General features: G+C 38.8%; 1 long non-coding RNA gene across 1 annotated transcript; it reads left to right on the top strand.

The window, feature by feature from the left end:
• Positions 1–341: 341 nt before the first annotated feature.
• LOC113733706 (uncharacterized) lies at positions 342–1,058 on the top strand. Its single transcript, XR_003459121.2, has 2 exons — positions 342–625; positions 778–1,058. It is a non-coding gene; the product is annotated as an uncharacterized lncRNA (long non-coding RNA).
• Positions 1,059–14,084: the final 13,026 nt, after the last annotated feature.

The raw sequence follows: 14,084 nt of genomic DNA, 5'->3' as shown, positions 1-14,084 counted from the left end.
AAATTTTTAAGAAGCCATGCTGAAGCTGCAAAGAAACTTTGTCCTGGCTTTCTTAGTTTTTAGTCTAAAACACCCTGCCTCAAAGATATTAGTTGTCGCATGTGGTGATTGCAGTATATGTTAGGACTGTTGATATGTGTATATTGCTTAATTGGTTTATAGGTTTGGACTTAGTTAAAGTTTTCCTTAAGCATTTGGTCTGATAGGCTAAATGAAGTTGCCCAGTTTTTTTTACAGAAATGGAGCGGAGGATCTGCCTAGTTGCTGGGCTATCATGCTATTACAATGTCTACACATTTGACTGCTATGTGTTTTATCATAGTCTACGGTATCTGAGTAGCTTCTAGTATAATTTCTACTTTTACTGCTACCAGGGGCATCTGTATTTGGAAGTACTGGCACCCTCATGCTATCCATGCTAGCTTTAGGATCCATCACACTTTCCTGCAAACTCTGATATGTATGTATTAAATGGTAAAAAGGATTCTCTTAAACATGTTAAGGGCTGGGGCTGGAATTCAACTGCATGAACCATGGAAATCAATGCATCTGCTCTTGTTGAATGTGAGCGGGTTATGATATTAAACAACAATGTTCGAGATCATCTCATGCTGGTCTGATAGAGGTATTATTTCATTCTGGAGTAGTTCTACTGGTTTCTCATTTTCATTGACTCAGATGTTGCAATTATTGGTTTTTTGTGGAGTATGGCTAATTTGGAAAATGGTAGTTCTTGTACCATAGTCTTGTGCTACTAGTTTTAATTTATTTTTCCAGTTGCAGAGGATGGACACTCGCTTGGCACGTATAGAGGATCATTTAAGCATTACTCCACCTCAGGGTGGAGCTGCAGATGAAGATGACGATTGAAGCTGCACCATTAGGATCACTATATTATTTGTGCATGGATTTGCTTGCATTTTGTTCTTAATCTGTGGAATGTTGGATGTTTAACTTGATTTTACTTTTTCTGTTTTTTAATTTACTAAAGACTTGTGCTTTTGCAGTGGTTTGTGATTATTGGCTGACAAGTTGTTGGAAATATTGCTTGGATTAAATGTTGTCTATTTTGGGTTTGCTGACAGGGAGTTTAGTCCACTTTTAAGGAGAGACTCTATCAAAATTTGTCCAAAAAAAAATTATATATATATTTTGTAACAGCCCCACCTTCCCCTAAGGCGAACCAAAGGGGTTAGCGGATTGCCTGCCCAGCTCTCGCCAGGACTACAGATCAGTTCACGTCGATCTAATACGTTCCGAAACATACCCCCGCGCGTAAACAAGTCAAAATCACAAAATAAAAAAAACGAAAATCGAAGCCGACGATGAACAGTACCGTCCACATCAGAATCCGGATACTAGGCCGAGAGTAGCCAAATTTTTCTCTTTTGCCGTTTGAAATACGAGTTAATCCGAAATCCAACCAAATGTCAACCAAACATATATACATTGAAATGTAACATTTACAAGCCAAAAGCCAAAGCGGCATATCAAAACGATTCATCATGGATATACATGTTCGGTTTGCCAATCAAAAGAAATTGAACCCAATACACATTAGGGTTTCATTCAAAGAGCTATTCAAAAGACATTTACATGAGCTCAACTTGACAACCAACTAACACAACCTTTTCCAAAAGTGGTCATTTCCTGTAAGGAAAACAAATGGAACGGAATGAGTTTAAGCTCAGTGAGTTACTACCACATAAGCAACAAAGAGCATATAGCATAACCTTTCATTTCAAGTACACAATTACAGAATAAAACAAGTCGGTAAAAGGATACGGACGGCTCTCAAGAGCCCATTTCCATGCTTACATTCTTGATCCAATCTCATTGACTCTCCATCAACGTTTAAGAATACCAACCGTAGAACCCACTTCACTCCCATCCCTTCCACCAAACATACCCCAACCAGGCCCGCACTCCAATCAGTAGCTTTTGGTAATATTCGAGTTTACCGGAATCAAGAGTCTCATTACTATAAGATTCCCCAGTACAGTCCCCGTGGCATGTCAATTTTCACGACCAAGCCCTCGTCAGCTCGATTCAATTGACTACCAGCGGGGTTGAGCTCAGTAATACAGTAAGGCCGTTGGATACTCGTCCAAACGACACCAAATCAGTTTTTCATGAAGTGAATTCAATATCTCATATAGCAAGTGCAGTATATCAGTGAAGCGGTAAACAGTCATTAACAGTATCACAAGGGGTGGGGGCGGTCAAGTACACCCTCACCTCAATCAATTCCAATAGCCAAATAAGCCTTCAAGGCATCAAATTCACATATAGCAAAGCCACATTGTAACATTTAAGTGAGTAGTATACTCACTTATCAATTAAGTGTTGTTTCATGCACTTCCGTCAAGAGAATATCGTGAACCACCGTCACGCCCTAGAACACGTAAACAATTACAATGAGACTCGATAACGAGTCATAAAGCAATGTCAATCACAACCCCAATAGGGTTCTACAAGCATATACAAGCATCATAGGTAACCAGAAAATCAAGAAATGGCATTAGCTTTAACCTTGATAAAATGATGTTTGACCTCTTTTTACGGAAATGGCACTAAGGTCACTACGGTTGTCGGATGAAAATGTAAGACCCACCGTTTCGAAGCTAAGAAACAGGGCTACAACATCACAGAAGTTCACTCAACCCAGTTTTGAGTGTAAATAGGTCAAAAATACAATATACTATGTCGCGCCCCATTTTTTGATAAATAAATAAATGGTTTTAAAAACAATGTGTTTTTTGATTCAATTTGTGATTTGGAAAATGAATTGTGATTTAAAAGGAAAAATGGGTCTAAATGGGGGTTTGAGAATGCGACGATTTGACCCAAAATGTAGTTTAAAAAGGGTTTTTTGAAATCAAAATCGGAGTCGCCACTTGGTAACGAGTTAAGGTGTACCAAGTCACCTAAAAATGAATTTTTAAAGGAAAATAGGAAAAAGTAGTAAGAAACCCCTTTTAAACGACTCCTAGTCCACGTAAACCAACGGAAAAGGTTCGGGAGTCACATTTGACGAAGGGGAAGGCAAGGATAGAAATCCAAGGCACCCCTTCGACCTAGCCAAGGCTAGTTGCGTGATTTAATCAAAAGATTTTCTTGTTTTAACCAAAGAATTTATTACATTTGGATGCAATACATGAATGCAAAAGAAAGAAAAAATGCAAACCTAAATTCTAAAATGTCTCTTGTAAGGTTTTTGGTCCCAACCACATGAATTGTGGCGGCCAATAAAGGAAAACCTTATAGAGGTCGATTAATGCAAATGATAGCTAAAGTGTAAGTGTGCAAGTGTATAAAAAGATGCACGTGTGAAATTGTATGAAAAATCCAAGTGTTTGTGTGCCAGTGTATGAAATATAGTGATAAGTGCATATAGGTGTAATTAAGTGCAATTTTGTGAAGTAGAAATCAAAATGAACAATAAGGAAAGGAAAAGTGATGAGAAAATGTGAATTGAAAAATGAGTAAGTGATAAATGAGAATGAATGAACCTAAAGGAATGCATCAGGTCGGGTGTGGGCATGACTCCTAACTTTTCGACTTCGATTTTTCCTTTGATTAGAAAGCAAAACTAGCGTGCTAAGGCTATCGAGTAGCCACACTCGCTCGTTTCCCTTATCAAAAGAGGACTCTTCAGGCAAATGTACCCTAACTAGCATGAGATGTAAGACCTAAAGTGAGGGGAAAGGGGAATCTAGGAGCATGCAAAATGATAAAACTAAAAAGAATGCATGACATGTAATGAACATGCAAACATGTACTAACGAGGGGAAATCCCTAAGGGTCTAGCATTGGACTAGCCCATTCTATGAATTCCGACTAGCGTTGGACTAGTGGAAACGTACATTCATCCATTCCATTCATCTACACTACGGAAAGCTAGTAGACATGCCAAATACTCATAAACACGTAGCACGTAGCACTTAACATGTTTGACTAGATGCAAAACCTAATAAAGCAAGTAACACGTAACACATAGGCATGCAACCAAGCTAATGAACCTATTACATTCACTAACTAAAACAAAAGAGGAAGGGGAAAATGGACCAAATTGCTCGCCACAGCCCTATCTATTACAAGCCAAGAGGTGTACACATACCCCATTAAAAGAATAACTTAATGAAAACAAAAAGTAAATGACATAAGTAAAAGGAATTAAAGCACAACTAGGAAAACAAAGTAGACATGCAATTCACTTAGCACGTTGAGTCACATAGGAGAGACACAAAAAGGGAGAAAAGAAATTATACCGCCCCTTTGAATGGTGTCCTAATGAAAGAAAAATGGCTTCAAAATAATAAAAAGGTCAAGGTACCTCAAATAGTAAAGTATAACAAAGTCACCAAATCTCTCCTAATTGCAATTTAAATGAAATCAAATAATGCATAAGTTCAAGAAAAGGACCCACCAAGGACCCAATTACCAACTAAAAACCCAATTGCAAACCTTAGTCAACCATTCGAATTCAATCGAAACATTTAAGCACTCCAAAGGTCCCAAGAGCCAAGAAAAGGTCAAACAACCAATTTATTTAGGGAAATTAAAGAAAATAGGCAAACACGAGCTCATTTGGTCATAAAACCCCTAAAGTCATGACTTAAGCGCAATTGAAACAAAGCATGGTAGTTAATTGAAACAAACAAACAATGAAGTTGCACAAATTAAAATTTATCAAGGACCAAATTGATGAAATTATTTAATTGATTGGGTCCTAGTGGAACAAGGGGAGACTTGGGGGGTCAAAGTGCAATGTTAGAAAACTTTGGCATGCATGCATACGTACGAAACAAGATTTTCTGCAATGAACATCTTCTTGGCATTAACAACTGCTGGCTGCCTTTCTAATTCATACACAAATTCTAAACAACTTTAGCTAACCTTTTCACTTATCCAAACTTTGGATTAAACAACCAAACAATCAAGTTCCACATCTAACAAGCAAAACATGGATGGAAACTATACAAACACTTATGAATCCTTTATGCAAGATAGAAGAAGATTGCTGCAATTTGGAAGCTTTTGTAAAGGGTGGGATTTTTGGCAACAAATCTAGTTGTGACTTTCCTTTCCAAAACGCAAATTTCAGACCCAAGGCTTTGTTTAAAACATAAAAAGTTAACCAAGATCATAATGCGGAACTAAGCCACAAGGTCCGAAAATTTGACAGCAAACAAGTAAAAGCATAACCAAAAACTGATGCAAATTTTTTTGATAAACTGTCATGCAAAATAATCCAGCTACCTATTTCTATGTGACCAACAAACATTCAGTTCCAACTCAAATATGTTTAGACCCAAACATCCAAAACCAATCTAGACGTCATGACAACCATTTCAACATTCGAACAAACCAAAAAAACTTAGAAGAAAATCACGCAAAGGCTGGAAAATTCTGGGCAAACGTTTCGGCACTTCAAACCAGTTTTTCAAACATAAACCAACCAATTATCATACAATCTTTCTATCTTCTAACATGACACCTGTGGATTCTAACATCAAGATGGTCGGACAAACCAAGCAAAAATATGAGCAAACTCAGTAAACAATCCTACAACAAGAAGAAAGAAAGATTCTCGACAGCCAATGAACATGAGGAATTCCAGCAACCTTGTGCGAATAACAAAGCTTTAACACGGAGAAAGATTCAAATACCGAGCTCACACTAGACTCCAAAAATTCACGGCCAAGATACCATGTGAGAGAGACAGAGCAAGGGGAAAAAAAATGAGGTTTCAAGTTCATTCCAAATCATATCCAAGTCAAGGTTTGCTGCTGCAATTTTGCCCATAAACTTCAGCTTTTCCCGCAACCACATTCATGCCATTTCCTTATTCAGTTTAAAAGTATTCAGGCAAGCAAACCAAAAGAAATGGGATGGAATCGTTATCTAAACAAACACCATAGCGGAAAAGCCGAAAAGGAAAGACAAAACTCAAGAAGCAAGACCATAAAATTTCTGTTCGGCAATCTGAAGTTATTTTTGCTGCAACTTTTGCAGCCATGACCCACAACAAATTCATACCAAAACATGTAGCATAGGATCAAAACATGCAACCTTGTTGTTAAATCATTTAGGCACAAGGTTTAGTTAGCAGGAAAAATGGTTCAAACCAGTTTTCTCGTGGGCTGCTATAGGATCAAAGTAAAGCAGCAAATTATGATAAATAAAAAAACGCAACTTCCTTTTGCTCACTGGGTTTCTGTAAAATTGGCAACCGCCATTTTTATGACCTTCAACTACTCAAATCTATTACACATGCAATTCAGGGCAGAAAAGAAACATCACAGCATGCCATTTTAACAAGAAAACAACCATCCCAAATCCCAACACAGCCACCGAGAATGAAACCAACTAAACTACCAAAGTTGCAGTAAAAATGGAATAGAACACAGGACAAGGACCGAACAGGAGTAAACGAGGGAGAAACGGCAAGAAAACAACAACAATGAGTATCTGGTTTCAATCCAACCAGCCGCAACATTGATGCATATTGGCTTAACAAAGACCCAAATGAACTAAGCCAGGTTTCAGTTTGTCAAATCTGATTCCGAACAAGAAAAAGGTTTTGGAGATTACCTATTTCCTTGTCTCTAGGCCTGGAGTCTCCGCAACAGGTGCAACGGAAGCGCCTCAAACTGGAACAACGGTAGCAACTGCAACCCCCACACCACCACTGGCAGGTACTGAAGCTTTCTCCATCAGCTGCAATCGGCTTTGCGATGTCCTTATCTTCCGCCTCGTTTCTAAGATACAGTGGAGATCTAGAAGAATGGAAAGGTTGCTTCCTAATCAGCTATAGCGCTCCAACTAAAAATTTAACATGAAGAAAATGAAGAAAAACCCTGCAGTTTTCCATTTTCATCAGAAATTTTCCCCTCTTTGCTCTTGTCTTCCCCACTGTGCCGCCGGTCTTTTATCAGCTGTCCTTCCCCAGATCCTTACTCCCCTCGGTTCTCAACTCCCTCTCTGTTTCTCTCTAGCTATCCTCTCTTGTCTCTCCCTTAAAACCTCACGGCTGAAACCCTTTCCTTCTTCCTTTTCTTTTTCTTTCGCTGCTAGTTCTCAATCCTCTCTCCCTAGCCGCTAGTCTGATTTTCTTTTTTTCCGCCGCTCCTCTACCCTCTCTCTCTCCTTTTTCCTTTGCCAAAACCTAGCTTACTCCTCCTAGGTTCATCCCCCCTCCAGGTGTCTAGGACACCTGGCCTTTTACAGCTCCAAATTTCCTCTTCAGGACCTCTTCCAATCTCATTTGCAAGCTGCGGCAAAAACGCAGCTTTCTGCATTGCCGTGACTTTTTTTTTTTTTTTTTTTAAAGTAAGAAATAATTTTAACAAAAATAAATAAAATACTAAAAAAATGCCCAAAACATATTTTGTGAAAAAATTCTTTTCTTTCAAATTTTATGATAAAATTCTTATAAATAAAAATAAACAACTAAAAAACAAAACGCAACAAAGCTACAAAAGAAATAAAAGACAAAAATAAATTAAGATGCTATAAAAATACTAGAAAATGCCCAAAACAAAAATTATGAAACTAATATATATGATTATCACTAAAATAAAATAAAAATTAAATAAAAGTAAAATAAAATGGTTCAAAATTTTGGTGTCTACAGTTTGCCCCTCTTTGTTTGAGTTTTGGAAAAACTTGAGACAAAGAAATAGACACCAAATACTTACCTGTGTTATTCGGCAGTGAATGTCTCGAACAATGAATGCTTTAGAAATGGGGATTGACCCCTTTGACAAAAATTTAAAATGGGATTGACCCAAACAGAAAATTTAAAATCGGGACTGACCCGAACAGAAATTTAAATTTAGGATAGACCCACGGGATAGACCCGGACAGAAATGTAAAATTGGGATAGACCCACGGGATAGACCCGAACAGAAATTTAAATTTGGGATAGACCCACGGGATAGACCGGGACAGAAATGTAAAATTGGGATAGACCCGAATAGAAATTTAAATTTGGGATAGACCCACGGGATAGACCCGGACAGAAATGTAAAATTGGGATAGGCCCACGGGATAGACCCGAACAGAAATTTAAATTTGGGATAGACCCGGACAGAAATATAAAATTGGGATAGACCCGAACAGAAATTTAAATTTGGGATAGACCCACGGGATAGATCCGGACAGAAATGTAAAATTGGGATAGACCCACGGGATAGACCCGGACAGAAATTTAAAATTGAGATAGACCCACGGGATAGACCCGAACAGAAATTTAAATTTGGGATAGACCCACGGGATAGACCCAAACAGAAATTTAAAATTGGGATAGACCCGAACAGAAATTTAAATTTGGGATAGACCCACGGGATAGACCCGAACAGAAAGGTAAGTGGGATAGACCCAGACAGAAATGTAATTGGGATTTCGCTGGGGAATTTTTAAACAATGAATTGAGTTCTTACCTGAGAGTAGTTCAAACTTTTGTACCAAGAGGGAGATTTGGATCTTTATGGCTAGAATGATAGCTGATGTTGTTCCTTATGACCCAACCTTTGCCAAATTATCATTTCGTCTTTGCTTACTGGAGAGCTTTTTCTGACGTCGATTCAGGTGCGAAAAGAAGTGTGGTTGTTTGTGTTTGTAAATGCAACGTTCCTGGAAGAAAAGAAGAAATAATGGACTTGCCACCATCATTCGATCCGGTTTGCCTTGAAAATCGTGTAAACATGAGTCTTTTGATGCCTTTGCCAACTTTTGCTGCGGCATCTGCCTTGGTTGAATTTGTAATTTTGAAACCTTTTGATTCTGGAGACCAATAAAGTGCGCATTTACCCTGTCACCAAATCCATGTAGCAGCTTGGTTGCATTTTACTCACTTTAATAGATGATTGAATCCCATATTCTTGCACAAACCTTAGGGTTTATCATTCATCCGAATCCAATGGTAAAAGAATGATGCACGAAAAATCAAAATATATGCAAGATGATTTCCTATGTTATGCATGGAATGAATATGTCAAAGAATGTAAAACACATCCAACTATGCTTAATCCTACAAAATGCCATGAATACAAGCACATGAGAAAAGATGTATTTGGAAAAGAATATTTTACAAAGCAGCCCAGTTTTGGCCAACAGATGTCATATTCAAATCTCTGGATATCTTTGTTCTGGAATTTAATATTGGCAGAAGTATGACAAAAATGAGAAGAAATCCAAATGAACCAGGTCACCAGCTGTTCCTTCTCGTGCTCGTCTGTCGAAAAAAATTGCCTTGGCGCCCTCTCGGGTTTTCACCAAAATTGCCCCCACCCTCTTTGTTTTTGTTTTGTTTGTTTTTTTTTTTTAAGGTGCCCTTTCGGGCTTTCACTTAAGTAAGCAATGGAAGAGATCGACCATAATCGACTCAAAAATGTAAGTTGAAGATTGCTGGCATCAGCAAAATGCACTTCCTTTGCAAGATTAGGCGCAGGCATTATGGACATCACTTGCCAGTTGATTAGCAAAAATTCCAATAGAAATACAACAAGTGACGAAAGCCAGGACTTTGGGCTCTTGTAATGAGGTCAGGTGGGGTGCTTTTTCAAAGAAAGTTGAGGCTTGAAAGCAAAATTTCTGAAAGGTGTGAAATAACCTGAGATTGCATTATCTTGAGACTATCTCCAATTTTTGAACGAAACCGAGGAAGATTTGCCCCAGTTCGATTGGAATTTTTTTTTCTCTTTGTATTTTTCATTGCATTTTCCTCACTTTTGCATTTTCCTTCAAAACTAAATTTGCCCCAGTGTGGGGTTTTTTTTTTCATCTCTCTTTCAAAAATAAATTTGCCCCAGTGTGGGGTTTTGCTTTTCTTTCTGATTATCTCTTTTCAAAATGAATTTGCCCCAGTGTGGGGTTTGCAATTCTCAGGGGTTATCAAGCGAAAATTTGTCAAATCTGACGGCACAAAGGGGACAAGTAGGGATAAAATGCTTTAAATGTAAAAGAAGAGAGCCTGACTTGCATTTCGTCATTTGCATGAATTTTCAAGGAAAATTTGCATGATCAAATGAAAATCTTCTTGCACATATCTGATTTGATGGGTTGAGGGAATGTTTGACCATCCATTTCCGCCAAAATGAGTGTTCCGCCAGGTAATACCTTTTGGACGATGAACGGCCCTTTCTGATTTTGAGCGAATTTGTCTCTGCCTTTGTCTTGTATTGGCAAAGTTCGCTTGAGTGCTTTGTCGCCTTCCTCAAAATGTATGCTGATAAAACTTCTTGTTGCAGGCTCAGGCCAGGCATGTTTGTACCATTTCATGACAAACGGCATTCTTGGCTGAACTCCCATTAGAGTGTACAAAGATAGAATTTCTGCTACTGCAAACGAGACTGCCTCCAACCATCTGTACACCTTGACACATAGTCAAACTCTTAATCATCTCCTTTTCTGCTTTTGTCCAAACGAATGCTGATTTATGTCCTTTTGACCTCATTCTCAGTGCCAATGTGAACAATTGCTATGGCTTCTAGGTTTGGTTTGAATTTCTCCTCGTTTTGTTCAAGATTTTTTTGAAAAAGAATCAAATATTTTCTCTTTATCACTCTCGCTTTGATATCTGGGTTCCAAAATTCTCAAGTCGTGAGTGAGATAGAGATTGCCATTATTGAATTCCAGAAAAGTGATATCCAAAAGGTCAAATAATTTCATCTTTGGCCATTTGAAAGAATTAACGAATTTGGAATAATAAGCAAACATATATACAACAAACAAGTGATCAAGCAATATGACCAAAATAACATGACAAGAATGACTTGTTCATTTTCATAAAACCTTTGATTGAAAGCAAACGGAAATGAAAACTTAAAAGTATTTACATGCGCAAATTTTGGTCAAAAGTAAAGATGTTTTCATTAGCTAATTACAGATGCAAAAGTTTTTTTTTTCCTCATGAATTCGCATGAATGACAAACCCCCTTTAGGTTTACCGAAACTCCTTCTGAATGGGTAGAAATTCGGCTGTCCAATTGGAAATTGATCCCTCAGGGATATCGGGAAATTCTACGTCATTTCCAAACACTTCAGCCTCACTTGATGAGTTTTTAGCAGGCTCCTTGAATTCCGTATTGTCCATAATAACCCCAATGGTGTTATCGTACTCTGGCAGGGGGTTCTTGTCCACATTTGGCGCTTGTGCCTCTTTCCTTCTAATTACGATCTCTCCAGCTTCAATCATATCTTGGATTTTATGCTTGAGTGCTTTACACTCAGCAACCGGATGGCCGGGTGCCCCTGAATGATAAGCACAGACAGCTTGTGGATTATACCCAACGGGTATGCCATACGGATAGGTTGGAGGGGGAATGACATCTATTTTCCCGGCAGCCTTCAATTGGTCATATAATTGATCCAAAGGCCTGTCGAGATTGGTGAATGTGCGGTTACGTCCCGGGTTGTTGGCCTTAGGGGGCTGAGGATAGTTGTAAACGGGTCTGTTTGGTGGAGGCATTCTTGGATTGAATGGAGGCCGCTGACGGTTTTGGTGAGGAATTGGTTGAGAAATTTGAAAAGGGGCTAAAGGCGAGTTGGTGTAGTTCGGGCGAGGTCGAGGATGATTGGTGTTGGTGTGATACACAGGATGAAGGTTTGAATAGTAAGGGTAAGGGTTGGAGTAGGTAGGGTATTGTCGAGGTCTGGGCTTTGATACAGGGTTTCGATCCCAGGCAAAAGCGATTTCCCCCTCTTGCTTTTTGGATTGTTGCTTCTTCTCATTACTACCTTGGCTTTGCAAAGCATCCAACTGCGATTTGAGGGCAGACACATTAACAATCTTTCCAGCCTTCACGAAATCATCAAATTCCTCAAGCTTATTAACAATTGCAGCAACTGAGCATCCAGTCATGCGAAAAATTTCTTCAAAATACGGCGGATCATGTGCCTTAATGAAAGTGCGTATGATCTCGTCCTCCGTCATTGGTGGCTCAACTTTTGCAGCTATTTTCCTCCACCTTTTGGCATAAGTCTTGTGATCTTCAGATGGCTTCCTCTTTATCCCTTCCAACGTGGTTCGTGTTGGAGCCAGCTCGCAATTATACTCGTACTGTTTTACAAAAGCGTTGGACAAGTCAAGCCAGGTCTTCGCTTCTTTGGGTTTCAGCTTGGAATACCAGTCGAGTGCATCCCCCTCCAGACTTTCTGGGAATAGCCTCAAAGGCAGATTTTCATCATCTGTTGGCCTACCCAACTTGTTGGCGAATAATCGGAGATGTGTCTTGGGATTGCCTGTCCCATCATATTTGTTAAACTTCGGAGTTTTGAACCCCTCAGGCAATTGTGCATTTGGGAAGAGACAAAGCTCGTCGTAGTCCAGCACTCCTTGCTTGTTTAAACCCTGACTTTTCCTCATAAACTCATCAAAGCGGTCCAGGCGCTTAAGCAATTTCATATCAATTGGAGCAGAAGATTCCCCCATTTCTGGCTTGTTTTGGAAAGTGTGCTTCGGTATCACAGGCTCTGCGGTAGTTTGATAAAAAGCTGGATTCGGATGTATGTTTGGGTCACCTTGAGGTGGAAACCCTTGCCCGTAAAGAGGATAGAATGGAGGATTTTGAGTGTAAGCATATTGCGGGTTCTCAAACGTGGTTTGATTTGGAGGAATAACAAATGGTAAGGTGGTTTGAATCGGAGGAATAATAAATGGTTCGGATTGTGGCTGTGTGGCAGGCCCCAGCTCAGGTTGCACTCCGCTACTAATGAGCTCCTTGATCAATTTCTTTTGAGCGGCCATTTCGGATGCCATTTCTCCAAATCTTGTGAGCAATTCAGTCAACTGAACCCCAGGACTTGCGGCTTCCGGCTGGGCAGTTACAACGGCCTTATCGGATGATTCTGGCGGAGTACTCATGTTTACACGATTCCTCTGGGCTTGAGTACGGGATCGCGTTATGATGGGGCTCCGACGAGAAGCTATGTTTAAATATTACCTGAGAATTTTTGAAAAGATTGCCTTTAGATTTAACCCTTGCTTAGTTATTCTAATAAAAATAAAGAAAAAGGAAAAAAGAAAAAGACAAGAGTTAGTAGATATCCAGAAAATTCGGATGCATGTCCTATGGGGGAGCCCTTTTTGAGCCAAGGGTAGGCCTAACATGAAAATGCAATCCTCTAAGATAGGCACTATACCATACCTGATGGATCTGATCAACTCATTGAGTGGAAAATAATTTTGAAAAACTTGGCCAGTTGGAATGAGAAGAGACGTTTGTCAAAATGAGGACCTCGTCCGAAGGGGTTGATCACTTTAGATAGATACAAGAACTTGCAAAAACGCATGTGTTTGACCTTGACAAACTTCCTATCGAAGAGATTGGAGTTTGTTGACAAAATTTTTTCAGTGAAGCACGGGTCAAAACCCCAACTGATCAAATGGCTGGATGCCATGGATGTTTCCCTCAAAATCAACTAGGTTTTCCATTTTGATCCTCGACATTGGAATCCTAATTGGTCAAATGAAATTGATAATTTATTAAAAATCGACCGGATTACCCTAAAAAGGGAAACGGGTCAAATGAATTGAGTGAAATTTAATTTATCCAAAATTGACCGAATCATCCTAAAAAGAAATTGGTCAATGAAATTGAGAATTTTATTCAAAATGGACCGGATTAAAAATGAAATTGGTCAAATGAATTGAATGAAATCGAAAATTTATTCAAAATTGACCAAATCGCCCTAAAAGGGTAAACTGGTCAAATGAATCGGACGAAATTGATGATTTATCAAAAATCGACAAAATTGCCCTAACTAATCAAATGAATTGAATGAAATTGGTGATTTATTCAAAGATCGACCAGATTGCCCAAAAATGGTAATTTGGACAAATGAATTGAATGAAATTTGATTTATTTCAAAAATCGACCAGATCACCCTAAAAAGGGTAAATTGGTCAAATGAATGGAAGAGAGATTGATGATTTATGCAAAAATCGACCAAATCAACCTAAAAGGGTAAATTGGTCAAATGAATTGAATGAAATTCAAAAATCGATCGGATGGCCCTAAAAAGAGTAAATTGGTCAAATTAATGGATGATTTTTCAAAAATCGACCGGATGACCCT

Source organism: Coffea arabica, chromosome 10c (genome assembly GCF_036785885.1).
Source record: "Coffea arabica cultivar ET-39 chromosome 10c, Coffea Arabica ET-39 HiFi, whole genome shotgun sequence".
NCBI lineage: Eukaryota > Viridiplantae > Streptophyta > Magnoliopsida > Gentianales > Rubiaceae > Coffea > Coffea arabica.
Note: the sequence above shows the minus strand (reverse complement) of the source record. Positions and strands in the feature narration are given on the sequence as shown.